Source organism: Camelus bactrianus, chromosome 17 (assembly GCF_048773025.1).
Source record: "Camelus bactrianus isolate YW-2024 breed Bactrian camel chromosome 17, ASM4877302v1, whole genome shotgun sequence".
NCBI classification, from domain to species: domain Eukaryota; kingdom Metazoa; phylum Chordata; class Mammalia; order Artiodactyla; family Camelidae; genus Camelus; species Camelus bactrianus.
Window position 1 is genome coordinate 25,062,530 of NC_133555.1, and position 20,499 is coordinate 25,083,028.

Consider the following 20,499-nt stretch of genomic DNA (forward strand, 5'->3'; position numbering starts at 1 on the left):
AAGCATTTTGTCCAGAGTCACACAGTTAATAAGGGTTAGATTTGGGATTAAGAGTCCAGCCACTCTGCCTATAAAGCCTGCATCTTAATCATGACATTTACAAACACTGTCACTTCAGTTGTTATCCTAATGGCTACATTAAAACAAACAAACAAACAAACAAACAAACAAAAACCAAAACCCTAAACCAAAAAAAAAAAAACAAACCAAAACCCAAATGAGTTCTGTCTTCAGAGATTCAAAATCAGTAGATCTGAGAAGGGGACCAAGAATCTGTATTTTTAAAAGCTCCACAGGTGATTCCATTGAACAGCAGGTTTTGAGAACTTTGGTTCCATATCTTATCATCACCATAATTACCGTCATCACCATCACTATCATCATCAGCATCACCACCACCATCATCATCACTGCCACCTCCATCAGCAACAACAAATGACAGCCTTGCACAGAGCTCTCAGTAGCTGAATAGAAATCCTGGTGTCCATTAAAGCAGCTACTTTTTGACCTCTTAGGTGAGATCACACTGGTGAGTGATTCAGGTAATGATTTATCCTGTCATTTTTAAGTTTGGCAAGTGCTTTGGGAGGAACTGTGCCCTGTAGAAGTGGACAAGGTAATTTTTTTTTTTCAGCTCAGCTGGTGGTTGCTTTATCTGGTATAAAAGCAATAAGAACACTGTTCCTGTACTTAACCTGACCTTAAAAGGACTCACTTTTTTTTTTTCTGAGAGTCCCCAAAAGTGACATCTAGGGGGAATACAAAGCTCAAGTAAAGGAGAAATTTTGATGTCTTTGTTCTGTTTGATTTCTGTCCTCCCCCTTCCCCTCGTGTTTGTGGCATTTCTTGTTTATCAGGCAGTAGAGAAGCAGTAAATTTTGGCCTGGGGTTTTCTCATCCCTAGGTGTGAAATTATTTCAGAGCTATAATAATAATGCTTTGCATTTCTATAGTCCTTTTATTTGAAGATCTAAAAGTGTTCTGTTGGTGTTAATAGAGCTTCCCAGGACCCTCTGAAGTAGGTAAGTATTATTAGGGAAGATTTCCTCAAAGAACATTTTCACTTCATATCCCATGTGTGACTTGAAAATGCTTTTGTATTGTTTGGGAATTTCAACTAAAGTGGCTTGCATATAGGGCACTTCTTTTCTTTATATTAAATTTGTATTAACTCTTAGCACATTGAAGGAAATACAGTCATTTTTCATGAATGGGTGTGGCATTATTTAGAGAAAATTGAAATAAAGGCATTCTGTTATTGCCTTTTATTTGAATGTTTTGAAAATATTTACCAGCTATGGAACTGTCTTCTAGTTAATTTTCCTTTTTTAAGGCAGCAGGACTTGCAATATATTGAATAACTAGTGGGAACTTGGCCTGGTAGTGTGGTGTCCTTTGTGAGTTCATGAGGACATGTCATGTCAAGCCAATTAAAAATACAAACATAGTTTTCATTCTGAATTAAAGGTTTGATTTTGAAAAATTATTTTGAATATTGCATGCATGAGTGTTAATCACTGCATGCATGCATGCACACTTGGTTGCATTTTTTTTCCTCTAAATTTGGAAAGTTCTATCCCAGTGGTGTTTAGGGTTCTACTCAGTGTCGTTGATGCAAAAGTGCTGTAGATCTGACCTAGCATAGAATATTCAGGAAAAGGCCCTGTGATTCTTAGTCCACACTGGTCACCCTGGGAGGCTCCTTGTCCATGCAGTGTCAGGTGGCCCAGCTGTGTCTGTGCAAAGGAGATTGGAATCTTTCATTGTGGCTTGAAGACCCTAATATTTATTTTCCCAGCATCCCTTCACAATCCTTATCAAAAGACCTGTCACTGTCATCTCCCTAGAGTTTCTGCCAGGGAATGGGGGGCCAGCCTCCACTAATTTAAGGAACTGGAAAGCCTTCAGCTTCGCCCCAGTATCTGGAAAGCCCTATTCCACCTAAACAAGATCAAAGGAAACAGAACTGTTTAAATGAAACAGAACAATCCAAATTTGTCTTTATCCTTGTCCTTTCTGCTGATGTCTTGCACCATGAATTTAGGCTTTTGAAAGAAAAATCCTTAGTGAGGGTTGGATTTTTGAGGGTTGTAGATTACCTTTGAGTGCTTTCTGCTTTTGGACATGCCCCTAAAATAAACGGAATGCAAACTCTGTCACAGTTTTTGAGATAAGAAAGGGAAAAATAGGGGGAAGTTATATAGCTCAGTGGTAGAGTGCATGCTTAGCATGCATGTGGTCCTGGGTTCAATCCCCAGTACCATCACTTAAAATAAATAAATAAGCCTAATTACCTGCCCTCCCCCAATAAAAAAAAAAAAAGAGGGAAAATATACACAGGAGGGGTAACAAAAATGTACAAATTGATACCTTTAAATTATGCTGCCCCAAATTGACCACTGAGACAAGGAGAAGCATCAGCATTTGTGGGATGCTTTATGACTTTCATGATGGAGAGACTATGTCAGATGATCACATGGTTAATACTTTTCCTCACATCTCAGTTGTCTTCCTTTTTGGGAAAAATTCACTCAAGACCCATTATCTGAAGATTTGGAGGAATTTGGGCAGAATTATGAATCTCTATACCATTTTCTCCTGAGTCTTTTGCTCAAAGAGGGTTACATAAATTTGCTGCTAATTATGTGAAGATAGATTTATCAGTGAAAATGGTTTTGGCTGCAAATAATCAAAAACTGTACTCAAAATGGTTTAAACAATAAGGGAATTGAAAAGAAAAAAGCTTCTTACTTTCTCCATGTCTACCTGCTGAGCCTCATGGGTGACATGATTGATGGGAAGGCGTTACAGAATCCTGGCGCTGAGTGTCTGGAATCCAACCTCAATCCACTTTTCCCTGGTACCAAGCAACTGGGGATCCACCAGGGTGCTTTTGATGGTTGTCACTGTGCAGCAGAGAGAGGATTTTGAGCTGTAAGCTGTTGACAGCTTGCTAAGCATTGTCAATTATTTTGTGAATTTTTTTTGCTGACTTACATTTGAACACAAAATAAAACCCATCAGAATACGGAAAATGAATTATTTCAAGGAAGAAGACATCTTGAGGGAAGCAGTTCCAGATTTTGTTAATTCATTGGCTCAACAATGTCATTAAAGTCTTCATTTCTTGCTCTTTTTTTCTCTGCCATCTTCATTGTGTTGACTTGGTCATCAGACTGGCTTACCTCATGGTTCTAAGATGGCTGCTTCATTTTGGGGAGCCACCTGCACATACAGTAGCGTCTTTTGGCATAAGGACTGTCTATTCTTGTATGTCCCTTCTGAAACGCAAGGGGCCTTGCCTGTAACCTTTCTAGCAGGCTTCTTCTAGGGTTGCATTTGGCTGAATTCAGCTCCGTACTCCTTCCTATATCACATGGGATGGGATTACTTTGATTGGCTTAGATTGGTGCTTTCCAATCTAAGTTTGTTCTTGTCATGGTATACACAGAAAATGGTAACATTTGGTCAGCAATTAAGTAAACAGAAGAGGCTACTCACATTTGGAGGTGGTGAGTATGCGTGTGCGTGTGTGTGTGTTGAGGGTGTGGGTGGGGGCTCTGGCTGCCCTGGCCCTGTTCCTGCCCCCTGCCTTAGGGGCTAAAAGTGTGGATATCTGAGCAGCTATAACCCATTTTCTGGTTTAAAATAATCAGGATTGACCCCTGAGCTGGATAGTCTCACCTTCCCTAGGCATTTGGCTTTGTGGAGGGAAGATGCCATAATAAAACTGGGATTTTACCTGTAAGGCGGAAGAGGGGATGGCTGTTTGATAGGCCCTCAGCTGTGTCTGCTGTGTGATAGTTCTTGTCTTTGCATATATACCTAAGTGTCCTTCTTTGAATCATTAGTACCTTACTGAGAAAGGAACAAGTCTTGCAAATTTTAACTGCTCAGTGGTTATTTGTATATTGAATGAATGAGTATGTACTCATATACTAGACTAACCCGTGCATTCAATGCCACTGACTTCCTGTGGTGTGCCAGGAATGTGAGGTATGAGGTGTAAGAAGCATGGGCCCTGCTGATGATTTTACACTCTAAGGAGGGAGACAAAAACATAACTATTAAACAAACAATGCATACATAATTAAAAGTTATGTTAAGTCCTATACAGGAAACAACAGGAGGCAAAACAGGGCAGACGTCATATGGAGTGGTCTGGGAGGGCTTCTTTGAGTTAATGACATTTTAGCTGAGATCTAAAGATGTAAAGGAAGGACAAGGTGGGGCAATCAGCCATGCAGAATGGGGAAAGAGGGTTCATAGTTTTGATCCTTGTAACTGTGTGTTAGGAATCATTTGTTTTCAAAAAACAAAACAAGCAGCAACAAAAACAACAAAAGATGGGGCACTTGCTATAAGACCGCAGGACAGCTTACTGATTTGAGAGTGGGCTGGACTGAGAGCTTCCTAAGGCATTGGACTAGGAAGTGGTTGGCCCTGAAGAGGTAACAGGAGCAGGACAGGTAAATGGATAAACATGTCTGCTCCACACTGTCTCTCAGTGTCTTTATCCTAAAACTCAGTGAGTATCTTGGGAGCTGCACAATGAGTGTCTTGCTACTGCTTCTCCCCGCATACTGGCTGCTCTGGTCTGCATTGCGCCATTCACCCTGACTGCCCCTGCAGCTCCCTCTGCCCCATTCAAGAGGTTGATAGAGACTAAGAGGAATTACCGCATTTCAATTCCTCTTTCCTGGGAGAATGTGTCTGAATGGCTTGATGTAGATCAGGTGCCCACCTTTCTTGGCGTCAGCTGTGTCCTGGGCACAAGGTCCACCTGCCTGGCTGCCTATTTAATTCTGTTTACTCTTACTCAGCAGAAGTGGGAGAGATTCTCTGAGAAGGTGGAATATAGGGCAGGTGGATAGATCAAACCCCTGCTAAATGCAGCTTTTTAGGTTCTCTAATAACACTGGTGGAGTCCCAATGATGTAAATAACTTAGTTACTGAGTTATTTAGTTGAGTACTGATGCCTACTGCAGGGTACTGCATACAGCGCATACTTAAGAAGTAGTTAATGATGGTGATAATAACAAAGTTGAATGTGAGATAGATGGTAGTTCTTTCTCAACGGTGCAGGTCAATTATCTTATTTTAATGGGAATGCTTCTTTGTTTTGCAGATGAAAAACCCTTTTGTAAATGCCAGTCTGTATCTTTTTTCTGCTAGTTTCATTGATGAATAATTGATTTATGTCACTAAGTTTAGGGCATACAGCATGACGGTTTGATCTACATATACTATGAAATGATTACCACAGTAGATTCAGCTAACGTTATATATCTATGTATCTTATAGATATAACAAAAAGAAAAGAAAGGAAAACAGGGAAAAAGTATTCTCCTTGTGATGAGAACTCTTAAGATTTACTCTCTAAATTTTCCTATATATCATACAGCAGTGTTAGCTGTAGTCATCGTGTTGTACATTACATCTCTAGTATTACTTTATAACTGGAAGTTTGTACCTTTGACCACCTTCCTTCGATTTCCCCTCTCCCCACCTTCCACCTCTGATAATCACAAGTCTGATCTCTTTTTCTATGAGTTTAATTTTTTAAGATTCCACATATAAGTGAAATCATATGTCATTTGTCTTTCTCTTTCTGACTTATTTCATGAGCATAATGCCTTCAAAGTCCATCTGTGTGGTCACACATAGTAGGATTTCCTCTTTTTTATGGTGAAATAATATTTCATTATTATACACACCCCCCCCACACACACCCATAACTCCTTTATCCATTGATGGGCGCTTAGGTTGTTTCCATATTTTGGGTATTATAAATAATGCTGCTACAAAAATGGGGGTACAGATATCTTTTCAAGTAAGTGTTTTGTTTCCATTGGATATATTGCCAGAAGTGGAATTGCTGGATCATATGGTAGATCAGTTTCTTTTTTTTTTTGAGGATTCTCCATACTGTTTTCCATAATGGCCATACCAATTTACAATCCCACTGTTGTACACAAAGGTACCCTTTTTACCACATCCACATTTGTGTCAGCATTTGTTATCTCCTATCTCTTTGATCATGGCCATTTTGACAGATGTGAGCTGATGTCTCATGGTTTTAATTTGCTTTACTCTAGTGACTAGTAACATTGAGCATCTTTTCATGTACATATTGGCCTTTCGTAAATCTTCTTTGGAGAAATGTCTGATCAGGTCCTTTGCCATTTTTTAATTAGGTTGTTTGATCTTTGCTATTGAGTTATATGAGTTATTTATATATTTTGGATATTAAACCTTATCAGATACATGGTTTGCAAATATTTTTTTCTATTCTATAGGTTGTTTTTTCACTTTTGGTGGTTTCTTCTGCTGTGAAGAAACTTTGTTTTATATATGTCTACTTGTTTATTTTTAATTTTGTTCCTTATGCTTTAGGTGTCATATCTAAAAAATCATTAACATAACCCATGAAAGGGAGCTTTGCTCTATATTTTCTTTTACAGTTTCATGGTTTCAGGTTTTACATTCACATCTTGAATCTATTTTGAGTTAAATCTTTTGGGTGATGTAAAATATGGGTTGAGTTTCATTCTTTTACATGTGAATATCCAATTATCCTGGCACCATTTATTGAAGAGACTATCTTTTCTCCATTGACTATTATTGGCTCCCTGTCAAATATTAGTTTTCCATATATGCTTGGGTTTATTTCTAGGCTCTCAATTCTGCTCCACTGGTCTACTTGTCTGTTTTTATGCCAATGCCAGAAACTGTTTTGATGACTGTAGGTTTATAGTATAGCTTGAAATCAGGAGTGTGATGCTTCCTGCTTTGTTCTTTCTCAAGATTTTCTTGACTCTTCTGGGTCTTTTGTGGTTCCATATAAGTTTTAAAAGTGTTTTTTCAACTTTTGTAAAAAATGTCATTGGAATCTTGATAGAGACTGCATTGAATTTATAGACGGCTTTTGGTAGTATTGACATTTAATGGTATTGATTCTTCTAATCCATGAACAGAGGATACCTTTCCATTTATTGGTTTCTTCTTTGATTTCTTTCATCAACGTCTTGTCGTCTTCAGAGTAGAGAGCTTTCCCCTCTTACTTAAATTTATTCCTATGTATTTTATTGTTTTTGATGCTATTATAAATGGGATTGATTTCTTTATTTCTTTTGCAGAAAATTCAGAGTTAGTGTACAGAAATGCTAGTAATTTTTGTATGTTAATTTTATTTCTTACAACTTTACAATTAACTGACTTGATGTAATAATTTTTGGGTTGAGTATTTAGGATTTTCTATATTTATAAAATCATGTCATCTGCAAATAGAGACAATTTTACTTCTTTCTTTCCAATTCTGATACCTTTTTGTCTTTTGATATTTTTTTTGGTATCAGTACACTTCTACTTCTTTATTGTGTTCTTTTGTGTAGTTACCATAAGATCTTCCCTTGTGGTTACCATGAGGGTTGCATAAAGTATCTTAAACTTATAACACTCTATTTTAAACTGATCACAACCTTAGTAAAATTCATAAACTTTACATTTTTACTTCTTTTCCTCATAACATTTTATATATTGCATAACTAATAACAGATTATTGTGGTTGTGGTAATTTTTACTATTTTAAAAGAAACTTTAAAACTAGAGTTTTAAGTGAATTATGTACCACTATTACCATATTGCAGAATCTAACTATGACTTTATCATTACTAGTGAGATTCATACTACTTTTTTTGTTTTTATGATGTTAATTAGCATTCTTTTACTTTCACTTAAAGAACTCCCTTTAGCATTTCTTGTAAGGCAGGTCTGGTAGTAACGAACTCCTTCAGCTTTTGTTTATTCAGAAAAGTCTTTATCCTTCCTTTGTTTCTGAAGGACAGCTTCGCTGGGTATAGAATTCTTGGTTGACAGTTATTTTCTTTCAATATTTTTAATATGTCATCCCATTTTTTCCTGGCCTAAAAGTTTCCATTGAGAAATCTGCCTATAGTCCTTTGGGGGTTCATTTGTCTGTAACTTCTCTCTTTTTACTTGCTGTTCTTAAATTTTTATCTTTGTCTTTGACTTTTGAAAATTTAATTATGACATGTCTCTGTATAGCCCTGTGTGGGTTCAACCTACTTGGGATCCTTTAGGCCTCATGTATCTGGATGTCCATTCCTTTCCTCAGGTTTGAGAAGATTTCAGCCATTATTGCATTAAATATCCTTTATGTCTCTTTCTCTTCTCCATCTGAAATTTCCATACTGTGAACACTGTTTCTTTTGATTATGTCCCATAATTTCTTTAGGCTTCCTTCATTCTTTTTTTATTCTTTTGACTTTTTGCTCCTCTGACTTGGTAATTTCCAATGTCCTATCCTCTAGGTCACTGATTCTTTTTCCTGCCTGGTCGAGTATACTTTTGAAACTCTATTGATTTTTTTCAGTTCAGTTATTTGTACTTTCAAACTCCAGGGTTTTTTTTTTTGTTGTTGGTTGAACTTCTTGTTTTGCTCATGCATTATTTTTGTAATTTGGTTTAGTTATCTGTGTTTTCTTGTAGTTCACTAAATTTCCTGAAAAGGATTATTCTGAATTCTTTGTCTGACATTTCATAGATCTCCATTTCTCTAGGATCAGTTATTGGAGCTTTATTAGTTTCCTTTGGTGGTGTCATATTTACCTGATTTTTCACGATCCTTAGTTCTTTACCTGGGTATCTGCTCATTGGAGTAATTGGGCTCCTTTTCTGGACTTTATAGGTTTTCTTTGACTCAGTTTTTCACCAGTCAGCTCAGTTTGGGTTTCTGGGTATGTCTGCTAGTAACATCCTTGGGCAGGTGGGGCCTGCTGTTACGGTCTATTTTTTTGGACAAGGCAACTGTTTGAGCTCTGAGAATAGGGGTGGGGGATGTGCCTCTGGCTGAGAACAATTAGACAGAGCTGCTGGCTTGGTTCCTTACCCAAGTGAAGCTACTGAATTATCTCCACAGTTGCCTGAACCAGGCTTACTGGCTGGTTCTGACTGATGTTCAGTAGTAGATGGGGCCATGAATTAGCTTCCTTTCCCTGGCAGGGTAGCAGGACAGGACCTAGGGTCTGTATAGCACATTGTTTGGGGACCTGGATCAGCCCAGAGTCTGGTTAGGTGAGGTGGCCAGTTTCCTCTGCAGATGGGGGATGCTGCTAGCTGTGCTCTCTGTGTAAGCGTGAGTACGCACAGGGCTATTTAATGGGCTATGTATCTTCCCATGCGCTCTGGTTAGATTCCCTGGTTGGATAGGCTGATGGCTCTATTCAGCTATGGGCAGGGTTATGAGTTAGATTTTCTGCCTGGGTGCAGTTGGGAGAAGCAGCTGTAAAGCTGCTAGAGCTCTTTGTTATCTTAACTGAAGCCAACCTGCCTTCCAAGTTTCTTGACTGAATGGGGCCATGGTCTTTGCTCTTCAGACTGTTGGCTCTGCCTACCTCTTGGCTCAGGTGCTGCTGGGTAGCATATCTTCTGGGAATTATCTCCAGCAGTTTCAGTCAGAGGTAGCACAATAACACTTTCCACAATGGATGGGGTTATGTCTCAGCATCCTTGCCTGGTTTGGAGGTGGTGGGGGTTGGGGAGTCCTCTTAGTTTCCCAAACCAGCTCTTTGGTTGGGAGGAGCCATGAACTACCCTCATCCTTGGCTCTGAATTAATCCTTCCGCTTGTGCATAGCCTGGTAATGCTCCTGCCTGGTACTAGCTTTGCTGTGGTGGCAATGAGCTCTGTTTGCCCACCTCTTGGCTTGAGCACAGCCGGGCGGCTCAGCTTCCAGGAGTTTTCTTCAGCCCTTCTGGCTACGTGGGACCAGAAGGTACTCTATTCAACGGGTGGGGCAGTGAGTCAGTTCCTTGCCTGGGTGTGGGCAAACTGGGCTTTAGGGCTGGCAAAATTCCTCTTTTGAGCGTCAGGCAGATCTGCATTCCATTGGGTTCCGTGGTCAAAGTGTGCCCTCTACTTGGTACTGTACATGAGCAGAACATCTGGTTGGGATTACTGTGGGAGCCCATGATTGAGTTAACAAATTGTAACAGACCCCAGCCGCTTGTCTCCTTAAAGAAGAGCAAATGTGCTTAGTAACTGCCTTGCTTGCATAGTTGAGGTTTTAGATAGCACTCTGCTCCTTGCAAAGCAACAACCCAGGCCCTCGGCTATAAGCGCTGGATGTGCCTGCTGTTAGATAGTCTTCTATCCCCAAAGCAAGGAACTGGCTGGGCTGGTGGTCTGCTTTATCATATCTATAAGAATGTATCTTGCTCCCCTCTTCCCATGACTTCCCTAAAGGTAAACTGTAGGCCCCCATAGGAACGAGTCTTGGGCTGGAATGGTAAACAAGTTATGAAAAGCTGCAGACTCAGAGGTGAGAAGGCTGGTTAGCCAGTGATGGGTAAGACCCCCTCTGGGGGGCAACCTAAGACAGACACAGCCACCTGAGTCCAAGAAAAATGTTAAGCAGCTTCTTCTCAGACGTTCCACCCTGATAAGCTGTAAGGCTTGCTGATGTTGACACTTACCAAAACATAAAGGGTCTTCTGACCTTGAGCCAGACTCTACAATCTAGATCCCACCCTGTCTTTCCCTAAATTCCTGCATTCCATCACACAACTGTCAGTGATTCTCCTTTGACTGTACACAATAAATGTGGGGGCATTTGAGAGGTTCGTGGAGTTGGCTCCTGACTGCCTCTCGCTCTCTTGACTTTTCCGCAGGGTCTTGAGTAATTCATTCCATCTTGGTGGAACTTCTGCTGGCCAGAACCCACAACTGGTGACGAACCCACAGATTACTACTTGGGTACTGCAGGTATGACCTTGGTCTGCCAAGATCACTGTGCCAGTTGTTGCAAGCCCCTCCCCCCATCTCCCTCACAGTCAGATTTAGTGGTTGAGCCCCAAAGATTCCCCTGCAATCTCTGTGGTGTGAGATTAGAGTAGGGGCTCCTGTAAAATGATGAAGAATGCTGGGGAGGCAGTTGTACCCCCTGTCTTCTCCTTCCCACTGGAGGAACCAGAGACTCAGGGGAGACCTCTCCACATGGTGCTATATTGGCCTAGGAGAGAGACAATGTGGTCAATGTGTCACCACTTCTCTTATCTTCTAATGCAGTCTCTCTTGGTACAAGGAGGTACAAGGGGGTGCTTCAGCCTCACCCCCATGTTCTAGGATTTTCTCAGTGGTGTGTTCTTGAATAGTGGTTAGTTGTTCTTCTCGTAAAGGGGAGCAAAGTCAGGAACAACCTATGTTGCCATCTTGGTGATGTCAGTCTTACCAGTCTGTATCTTTATTCGTGTTACAAAGGTAGTACGTTTGCGTTTTAGAATATTTGGGAAATGGATCAGCAAAAGAGAAGAAAATAGAAATTGCTCATAACTCTACTGTCCAGAGATGAACACATATGACATTTGGGCATATTTCTTTCCAGTCAGTTCTCTATGTAAATATGTCTTCAGAAACATTGTACATACTGCTTTTTCCATCACATTGTGAACATTCCATACTGCTTTTAACATTGTATTGTGTACATTAAGAATTCTTCCACCACATCATCATTAAGGGCTGTACTGCATCCCATTGTGTGGGATACAGCATATAGAAGTAGATGTACAGATTTGGAAAGCACATTTGCTGCTGAATGTGGTCCTTAGGCTGGGATGGATTGGAATGCTGATCCTGAGGTTGTGTAGCAGGGCAGATATTGCCGGTTGATTGTTGAAGTTGGTCAGAAATTAAGTTCGTATGATAATGATCACTCTTGTCCCCTGGGCCACCACTTTCCTGAGGATAATTTGCATGAAGCTCATTTACTGTTTTGCAACAAAGATGGCTCAGCTTGAGCATCCCTGTAAGGAAAATAATCAGCATCCCCATCAGGGTTCCAGGAAGCTTCTTTGACACTCAGGTCAGGGTGGCCCCTGCAGACTGCACTTCCTTCTCCCGATAAAGCAAATGCAAGCACGCCAAATTACTTTGCTCCGGCTTAACCCTACTCCAGAATGAATCCATAAACGCTACAAAAAGATAGCTTATGAACATACCCTACACAGAACTTAGAAAGCGTCCTGCCTACTTAATCCTTTTCCTACTTCAGAGGAAAAAAAGTCTGTTTATACTTGAACTGAGAATTGAGGGATCACAGAAATGAAGATTGGATGCCATGCTAGAAATCACCAGTTGTGTTTTCTCATTTCCCTTAGAGCCATGGGTTGATTTTTCAATACAGCTGTGTCAGTGGGGAAATGTACTGCTCTTTCTAGAGTTCTTTGATTCACTCCCAGTTATGTGACTGTATCTAAATGCCTTTTGAGAGATGCAAGTTCCCCTTGTTTAAACACAGGGGTTTGTTCGTTATAGTGGATTCTGAGGATGGAGGTAATCTCTTCAGATCATTATCTCCCTGCTCCCGCTCCCCAATACACACTTCCGACTTTTCATTTAGATGATCACAGATGGTGAAGGGCACTTCTCTCCTTTGGTTTCTTGGAGAGATTCTTCCATGGAGGGGTGCATGGAATCACAATGGATGTGCACTCGCTCAGAGGTTCAACAATGGGTTCTGGCACTTAGAATGCATTCTGGTCCTTCTGGTTCAAGATGATTCCCCTGAAAAACAGTTCATGTTTTTTCCTAGCTGGCATACTTGCCTGCAGTCACCCACAGAAGCTGTTCTGGTCAGCTTTCTGACCCTGAAGCACCTCAAATTTTTTATCCCACCCTGCTTGCTGTGGGCTGCCCCACACTGGAGCTCTGGAGGACTCTAGCAGGTCAGCTTCAGTCTCTCTCCATCTCCAGGAAGTGAATATGATTCTCCTGCCTGTGTCTTATTTAATGTGTGTCTGTATCTTCCAGCTGTCTTGGACTAGGGGTCTATGGGGCCATTCGGTTTGACACCAAAGGCACTATCTGTGTATAGCCAGTCATAATGAATAACTGTAAACATGAGTAGATGCCTACCCAAAGGGGGTGTTAGCCAAGAGGTGTGTGAATCTGCTTGGAGGGGCAACAGCTGAGATGTCAGAGTAGTTTACCATCTCCTGGGTCGAGGCATTGGGAGAGTGTTTTCTGTCTGAAAAATATTACTGGCTTTAGATACTAAACTTCCCCTCCTGTGGCTGCAGGTGCTCATCCCTCTGATTTGAAATGAGGGAAGCTCTATGGCTATTAGAAGTGTAGGAGATTGAGAGTGAGAAAGAGGTAAGAAATGCAGGTGGCTTCAAAATGGGAACAAACTGTGGTCATCATCAACCCAGGATATGTTTATTAAGATATGTTCATGAAGTACTCTTTGTACATGATTCTGGGCCCCTCATGCCAATAGGACCACTATCCTGCTCCAGTTTCCCTGTAAACATTAAAAACTGTAATGCTGGCAAACGGGGAAGATACCAGGACAGTGAATGAAAGCATGTGGGTGTCACATTGTAGCAACATGGAACCATTGTGCCATTGATAGTTATCAGGGCATTGTGAACTGGTCCAAAATTGTAGCCAGCATCTTTAAGTTTACAATATATTCCAGGCAATGTGGTAGTCACTTTTCTTGAATTTCCTCATTTAACTTTACTGCAACTCATGGGGCAGATATTTTTCTTCAGAATTTAATAGATGTGGGAACGGAAGTTCAGAGAAGTTAAGTAACTTGATTAAGATTGCACAGCTTGTAAGAAGGAAGCACTTTAAAAAAGAGTGGAGCAGCTCTTTGTCTAATTAGGGCAAGGGAAGGAGAACTTGTCATTTCTCTGAAAAGGCATACTGGTGGGATTTACGCCATGTTCCTTGTAACTTTGGACAGGGTTGAGATAATCTGGTGGCAAGCCCGAGGCATGCAGGTGTTCCTTTCTGCAAAGCTGGTCTACTGTCATACAATTGTTCATTCATTCATTCATTTATGATTGATTCATTCAGATCCACTCCCTTCATTTTTCCATAAATTGGGTACCTGTTTTAATGAGAGCGAGGTGTTAAGGGCGGTGGAAGAATGATCACAGAGTTGAGAATTTGATTGGAGAGGAGGCTATCCAGGAAAAGCTAGACCATAGGCCCTTTGTAGTGAATGTAGTAAGAAGCAGCAGAATTCAGGAGCTTGCTCTGGGAGTTATTGGGGTGACCTCTAGGTAATGTGTCTCCTCCTACTGGGAACCCCTGTTAGTATTCCAGAAATTTGGTTTCAGCACAGGGACTGGCATTTGTTCTGCACTGTCAGCCACAATGAAGAGACCTATTAACAGCATGTGATTTCTTTGTGATGGGTAATTTGTGAGCTCAGACGTGTATGTCTAAAAGAGATGGTGCATAGAAGTGAAGGAAGGACTTTCATATCAAACAGTACAGCAGACTTCCTTTATAATACATTCAGGGACAGCCCCAGACATAGCTGATTATGCAGTGGGCAACCTGCTCATAACTTGTGACACCCATCCCACCCTTCCCCAAGCACCCAGCCTTCACACATGCTCCTTCAGATGCTCAGGGCCCTTCCTAACTCTTTCTGGTGGTTCTGCCTCCTTTAATCAGAAGACAAGATAGAGGGAGGTTGAAAATACTAATATCACTCATTTACTCTTTAGTGTGAATTTAAACCAACAGTTTATTACAGTATTTCATTTGGTACATGAGATGATTTTACATTGTACATGAGTGGACACATTTTTGGTTCATCACATTAACTTTTTTAGGTTTCCTTCTATGACAGGTGATATTGGCTATATACCAGTGATAACTGGACATTTACAGCGGTGATATAAAACTGTCTTTCAGAAAACTTACTGAGCTTGGCAAAATAGAGCTGATTAAAAGAAAAATACTGAATTACTGATAGAACATTGGTTCACAGGTATTGTAAGAGTCATGAAAAGAGTATGTGAATGACCAAAGTTTTAGAACAATTTACTTGGGTGTTTTTGCATCTCAGACTTTAACTGTGGAATACCGAGTTTTGTCTCATAGGAAGAGAGTTTCATCAATTAGGGTAAAGAGAGCACCCCTGAAGTCTTATTTCATAGGTGGCCCTACACTACAGAATTTCAGTTTACCTGTGTTGCACACGATTCGTGTCACACCAGCCTTTTCTCTTTTAGTTGCTGGTTACAATTAAGTGAAAGTGATTCCTCCTCTATAGTATTCAATTTGGTGTAACTATGAGGCTTGTAGCCATAAAGTTTTTCTTCATTAAACGCTCATGTGGGCATAGACTAATACTGGTTGGAGTATGTAACGTAGACATGGTATCTGAAGCAGCCAGAATGAATAGTAGCAATAATCTAGCCATAAAATTATGGAACAGATGTATAAGAGAATAAATAGAATATTAATTTCATGTACCCAAAATAGGAACTGAGTCTACTCCTGAATTTTTTTTTTTCTGAAGGACAGGAAAGATTGTCAAAACAAAGTGAGATTTTCTCTGAAATAACAGTAAGGCCAGGACAGAGAACAAGTGACTGTGATTTGTAGTGGATCTGATGTAGCAGGATTCAGGGGCTTGCTAGCATTAGACTAATTGGTAGGGTTTTTCGTGTTTGAGTGGGTTTGTCTTTAGGCAGAGCCGAGAGAGGGAACTTGGGAATAAGAGCAGCCTAACATCCTGGAATTAAATGAAACTTGCTGGCAATATGCACGTGACAGATCATGTGACATCTTAGGCTCCCTCCTAGCCTGTGATTCTTGATCTTTTTTTTTTCCCCTAGTCCCACAATCTGTTTATTTGGTTAGATGCTTCCTGTAAGTATCACAAAGATCACTCATTCGTAAAGGTCTGTTTTAACATCTTTTCCTGACTGTAGGGGAGAGGTTATTACTACACAAAGTAATTTTTCATCCTTTTTGTAGAAAACAGGCATTGGCATTTCCACAGCATGTATTTGTTTATTTATTTGTTAAAGATTCTGATAGTTGATGAGCAAGAAAAAAAAAAAAGAAGGAAAGGTAAATAGATTCATTGTTATTACTATTTTTGGTCATTATACTTGGTTGAGGTTTTATCCAGTTTGGGGGCTAAATTCTCCTTTCTGTTGGCAAAGAACAGTTAATTACTGTCAGCTAATTTAGGCTGCTATGTCACCAAAAGTTGTTTTGTAAAGCAAGAACATCACTTTAACTTAATAATGTTCCTAAAAACTAGAATCTGATTTGGATTAGAGAAACTGAAGTAGGACTCCTATTGTCTTCACGTTTCATGTTTATGGAAACAGAAAACAAAAGTAGATTTAACCTACTATTTAATGAATTGATTGTTGAGAGGGGAAAAATGAAAAATCTATTTAACGTATTATTTTCTGACTTCTGGTAAAGTGAAATGAACCTAATCAGTACTGGTAGTTCTAAAACTGTATCAAGTGTTTACATTTAAATGCGATTGTTAATGAGCTGTTACTGTCAAAGTTCACTACGTTGCTCTAAATTGCCCATTGAGCTGTCAGAGGCCTAAATCCCCGCAGTTTCTGGAATTCGTAGGGCACAGTTATAATTGACTACAATCCTCCTTATACTTTTATTACAGGAATTAATACAGTGGATTGCTATATGAATTGTTTGATGCTGTGAGGGAAAGGAAGGCTAAGGATTCCTAGATTGGCAGGATTGCCAGTTGATTTCAAGATTGGCAGGAGTTCAGTAGTTTGCAAAGTCAAACTTCTATGTGTTTTCAGACTGCCTACCCTCTTACTTGATGTGTATGTTTTCCTTTGTCTAGCTGGCAAACTGCTGAAGGAAGGGAATGATTGTTTTATGTCAACTTTTTATGGAAGTATAATATATAGGATTTGTGCTCTTGCGAATTTAGAGTATATGTCTTCATGAATTTTCACAAAGTGATCACACTCAAGGAGCTAGCATTCAGAATATGACATAGAACATGAGCCTCACCTGCTGTGTTCCAGTCACTACCCCAGCTCCCAACCTGGCTACCACTATGTTGACTTTGACATCACAAATTGGTTTTGCCATGGTTTTGAATTTTATAGAAGTGGAATCATGTGGCATGGACTTACTTCTCTGTGTGTAGCATCTTTTGCTTAACATTATGTTTGTAAATTTGGAAACTTTTTTGTGCTTAAAAAAATAATATAGGCTTATGGATGTCAAATGAAACCATAGTGTGGAAAATACCTTGGAAACTTTAGAGTGCCGTAGAATTGTAATACTGAGTTGGTTAACTGCGCGTATAAGTTGGGTTATTTTCATGCATATTGGAAAAAAAATAGTGTCATGTAATTATTACTGACTAGTTTAGCCATATAATTTGCAGGTACAAATTTGACAGTGATTTACATGGAATAACTCATTTATATCCAAATAGATAAAACTGTAAGATTTTTGGATGTTAAGTTACCAAAGGTCATCTTAGAAATGTACTCCCTAAGGTTTATTCTTGTAGAGGTTAGTGAATGGCTTCCTATAATTGACTAATTAAGTAGAAGTTTAAATATTTTAAAACCTAAGGCTGTATCTTACTGTTTCTATCTTTTTGAACTTAATTGCTTATCTATGTGAAGAATCGATAACATTTTCTTTTCCAATGTCATATCACATATAGGATTGGCTTACATGTCAGACTGTACACTGGATAGGCTTCTTTTGGGAGGCCAATTATGTAATAATTTTCTAGAAAAGAACATCTCTCACCCCTAGCACTTCTACTCCACTTTCATCAAAACCAAGTCAAACCCTCTCTTCTCAGCAATACATTGCAGTGGCTAAGAACATGAGGACTGTGGGTTCCTTAGCCTTGATGAGCCGTGGAAATGAGAATAACAATAGCACCTCTCACTGATGGTTGTTGGAAGGAGTCCAGTAACACAGAGAACTGAACACGATGTTTGGCAACACCTAAATACTCAATAAATACTGCCTAGGACTGTTATCAGCCTTCCCTTTTATACTTTTCCTTGCAACACATAGGATTTTAATGATTCAAGTCAAACAGGTGATCCCCTATACAATTCTTTCTCAAACTTTAAAGAGAAGCAAAACTCTGTACTCCATCTTGTAAGCAGAACAGGCCCATTTAAACACCATCCAGACCAATGGGATGCATCCGTCATAGATTAAAATTTTTTTTTGCAGAACAAAAAACCCCAGGAAGCAGTGGTATTTTAATGCTGAAACAAACACAGTATCATTTTTCAATGTCTATCTGATGACAATCTGGTTATTAGGTTGTCAGGGTTTTTTGACAAAATGTAGTGCTGTACTAACTAATTACGTTGCTTCTGAGTCCAGTGGGGCTGCTGATCTGTTTCCTAATAATTTTGGGCCAGGGTTATTTTTGTTAAAGACAAACGTATCAGTCATGTGAGAAATGTTTGCTTTTTATGTCCACCATAAAAAATCCACTTAGGCCTGATATTGTAGGGAGCAGTAATAATACATAGTCCTTCTCGGACCCAGATGTCCCATCCATCTGAAAGTTTTAGATGGTTGGGGAGAAATGTCAAAGGGCCAAAAGTTCTCCAGGTTTTATTTTAGTTTATATTTTGGTATTGGAAAATGCACAATGAAATCAGCAGTCTTAAAGATGTACATATAAAAGCACTTTTCGCTATCCTTCTGCCTTTTTTTTTTTTAATTTTTAAAAATCAGGAGTTTCCTTATAGATCTAATACTCAAGCAATGGAGAGTACAAAGTAGAGAAGTACTTTTACATGCCTTCTCCTGTATTAGGGCAGATTCAGGTTTTTGTGGAGTTGGAAGCTTATACAATTTGTGGAGTCCTCTTTAAGAAAAAAAAAACAAATTATGAATACAAAATTAGATGCAGAGGTATTTATTTCAATGATTCAGTTAAATGATTTGGTTCTCTTTCTTTCATGATCTCTTTACTAGAAATGCTTCTTGATGTCTCCTCCCACCTAGATCACTGACTCCCAGTGACTCCCTGCACTTCTGGGACCCGTGCAATAGGGCCCTGAAGGTTAACCTTCATCAGCACCATGTCAGTCCATCTCTCACTGTTTTGAACATGCTGCTGAGTCACTGAGAATATAACTGGTTGGTTGATACTTAGAAAACTAAAGAAGACATCTAGTTGGAATAAGCTATGAAATCAAGTTTCAGATTATTAAGTGAACTGGACAAAAAGTCTTAAATTTTAAAGCTTTCACGGTAACTTGTAAAGAGTAGGATACTTTCAAGATATGAGTCGTTGCAGTGAAAGATCCATTAGAAAATATATTAATGAAATGAAGAGATATTGCTGTTTTCCAGAACACTGTGTTTCCTGAGGTGTTGATTTCTTTGTATGACTCACGCAGTAAGCTCTCTGGCAGCAGAGCTACATCTAGCCTTGACATCTGTGTAAATCTTTATGCTATCTCTGGAATAAGATGATTGCAGCACTGACCTACCATCAGTGGGGCATGAGTTTCTGAGCTGTTATTTGATGAGTCCAACCAACTTCTGGTCTTTATCACCACGGACCTCAGTGGCTCAAACCCTGAAGATAGCTGTTCAGGTGGGAGTTTCATTCCTTGGCCATGCATGCCCCAAGATTTAAGGAAATCTAAAACTCAGGTCAACCTTTTCATTCTGTACATTCATCACTTCTCTAAACATTTATCGCCCACCAGTCACTTTGTTGGATGCTCTGAGATACTGGTATTTGTCAACTATAACTGGCTTATACAAAGATGAAAAGTGAGCTTGACTACTGCTTTGTTTTTGCAGTTCCAAGGGATGTCAAAAGCACACTAGTTTGGGAATGTAGATTAGTTACCTACGTTGTAAGATCAAGCTGAGTTGATTATACGTGTTATCATGCTCATGACTTAATGAACGATTTCCTAGAGCTGTTTGGTGACTTTGATAGAGGGGTCTAGCTGCTGTTTGGATGGAGGATGATGAGAGTGGCAGAGATGGATAGAGAGAAGTTTTAGGAGAGTTTGTACTGGCTTAGGAGTGTATTTTACCCATCTGACACTTTTTCAAGGGAGAATATAAGTTGCTTGAACTACGTTTAATTATTTTGTTTGCTTTTTTAAAAAAAAGTGCTTTGTGTAATAGACTATAAGGTTTTTATATACGTTACTGCTGTTGTTTTTCTTTCATCTTCCTCCTTCCAGTAGCAGTAGGTAACCTTACCTTTGGTTATATTCTTTTTGTTTTCGCATTCTTCCTTGTGGGTTTACAGTGGCCTCATTAGGATCCAGGTCTTCTAGTCTTCATTTAGCAGGTGAGGAGATGCAAACATAGGAAGATGGGGTTTCCCAAGATTATACAGTGCTTTCAACTAGGACTGAGACCCAGCTGCCTGACTCCCATTTCTAATGCTCTAGAAAGACTGATACATAGGCCAGTTCGGATAATGGGACCCTCTCAAGCATCCCATTGCAAGTAGGTACATAGAATTGCATGGCAACATCCTCATTGCCCATTTAATTTATATATATACAACATTTAACAAGATGTTTAAAATACCAGAAAATCCCGAAAAATATGTGATAATAATCTCCTGAAGTTAATAAGTGGAAAAGATTTAAAGGTTATACCAATGTCTTAACAACTGAAAACAAAATTTGGCATGA

The 20,499-nt window shown here is 39.5% G+C and overlaps 1 protein-coding gene across 5 annotated transcripts in view; it reads left to right on the plus strand.

Moving 5' to 3' along the window:
• FHIT (fragile histidine triad diadenosine triphosphatase) overlaps positions 1-20,499 on the plus strand; it is a 1,253,716-nt gene that overhangs the window by 39,523 nt on the left and 1,193,694 nt on the right. For 2 of the 5 annotated variants that reach the window (XM_045505414.2, XM_045505415.2), the window contains one exon: positions 10,693-10,786. The exons of the other annotated variants lie outside the window; for them this stretch is intronic. The gene's annotated coding sequence lies outside the window, so the exon portion shown is untranslated. The remainder of the gene's footprint in view (positions 1-10,692; positions 10,787-20,499) is intronic. 5 annotated transcript variants of the gene reach the window in all.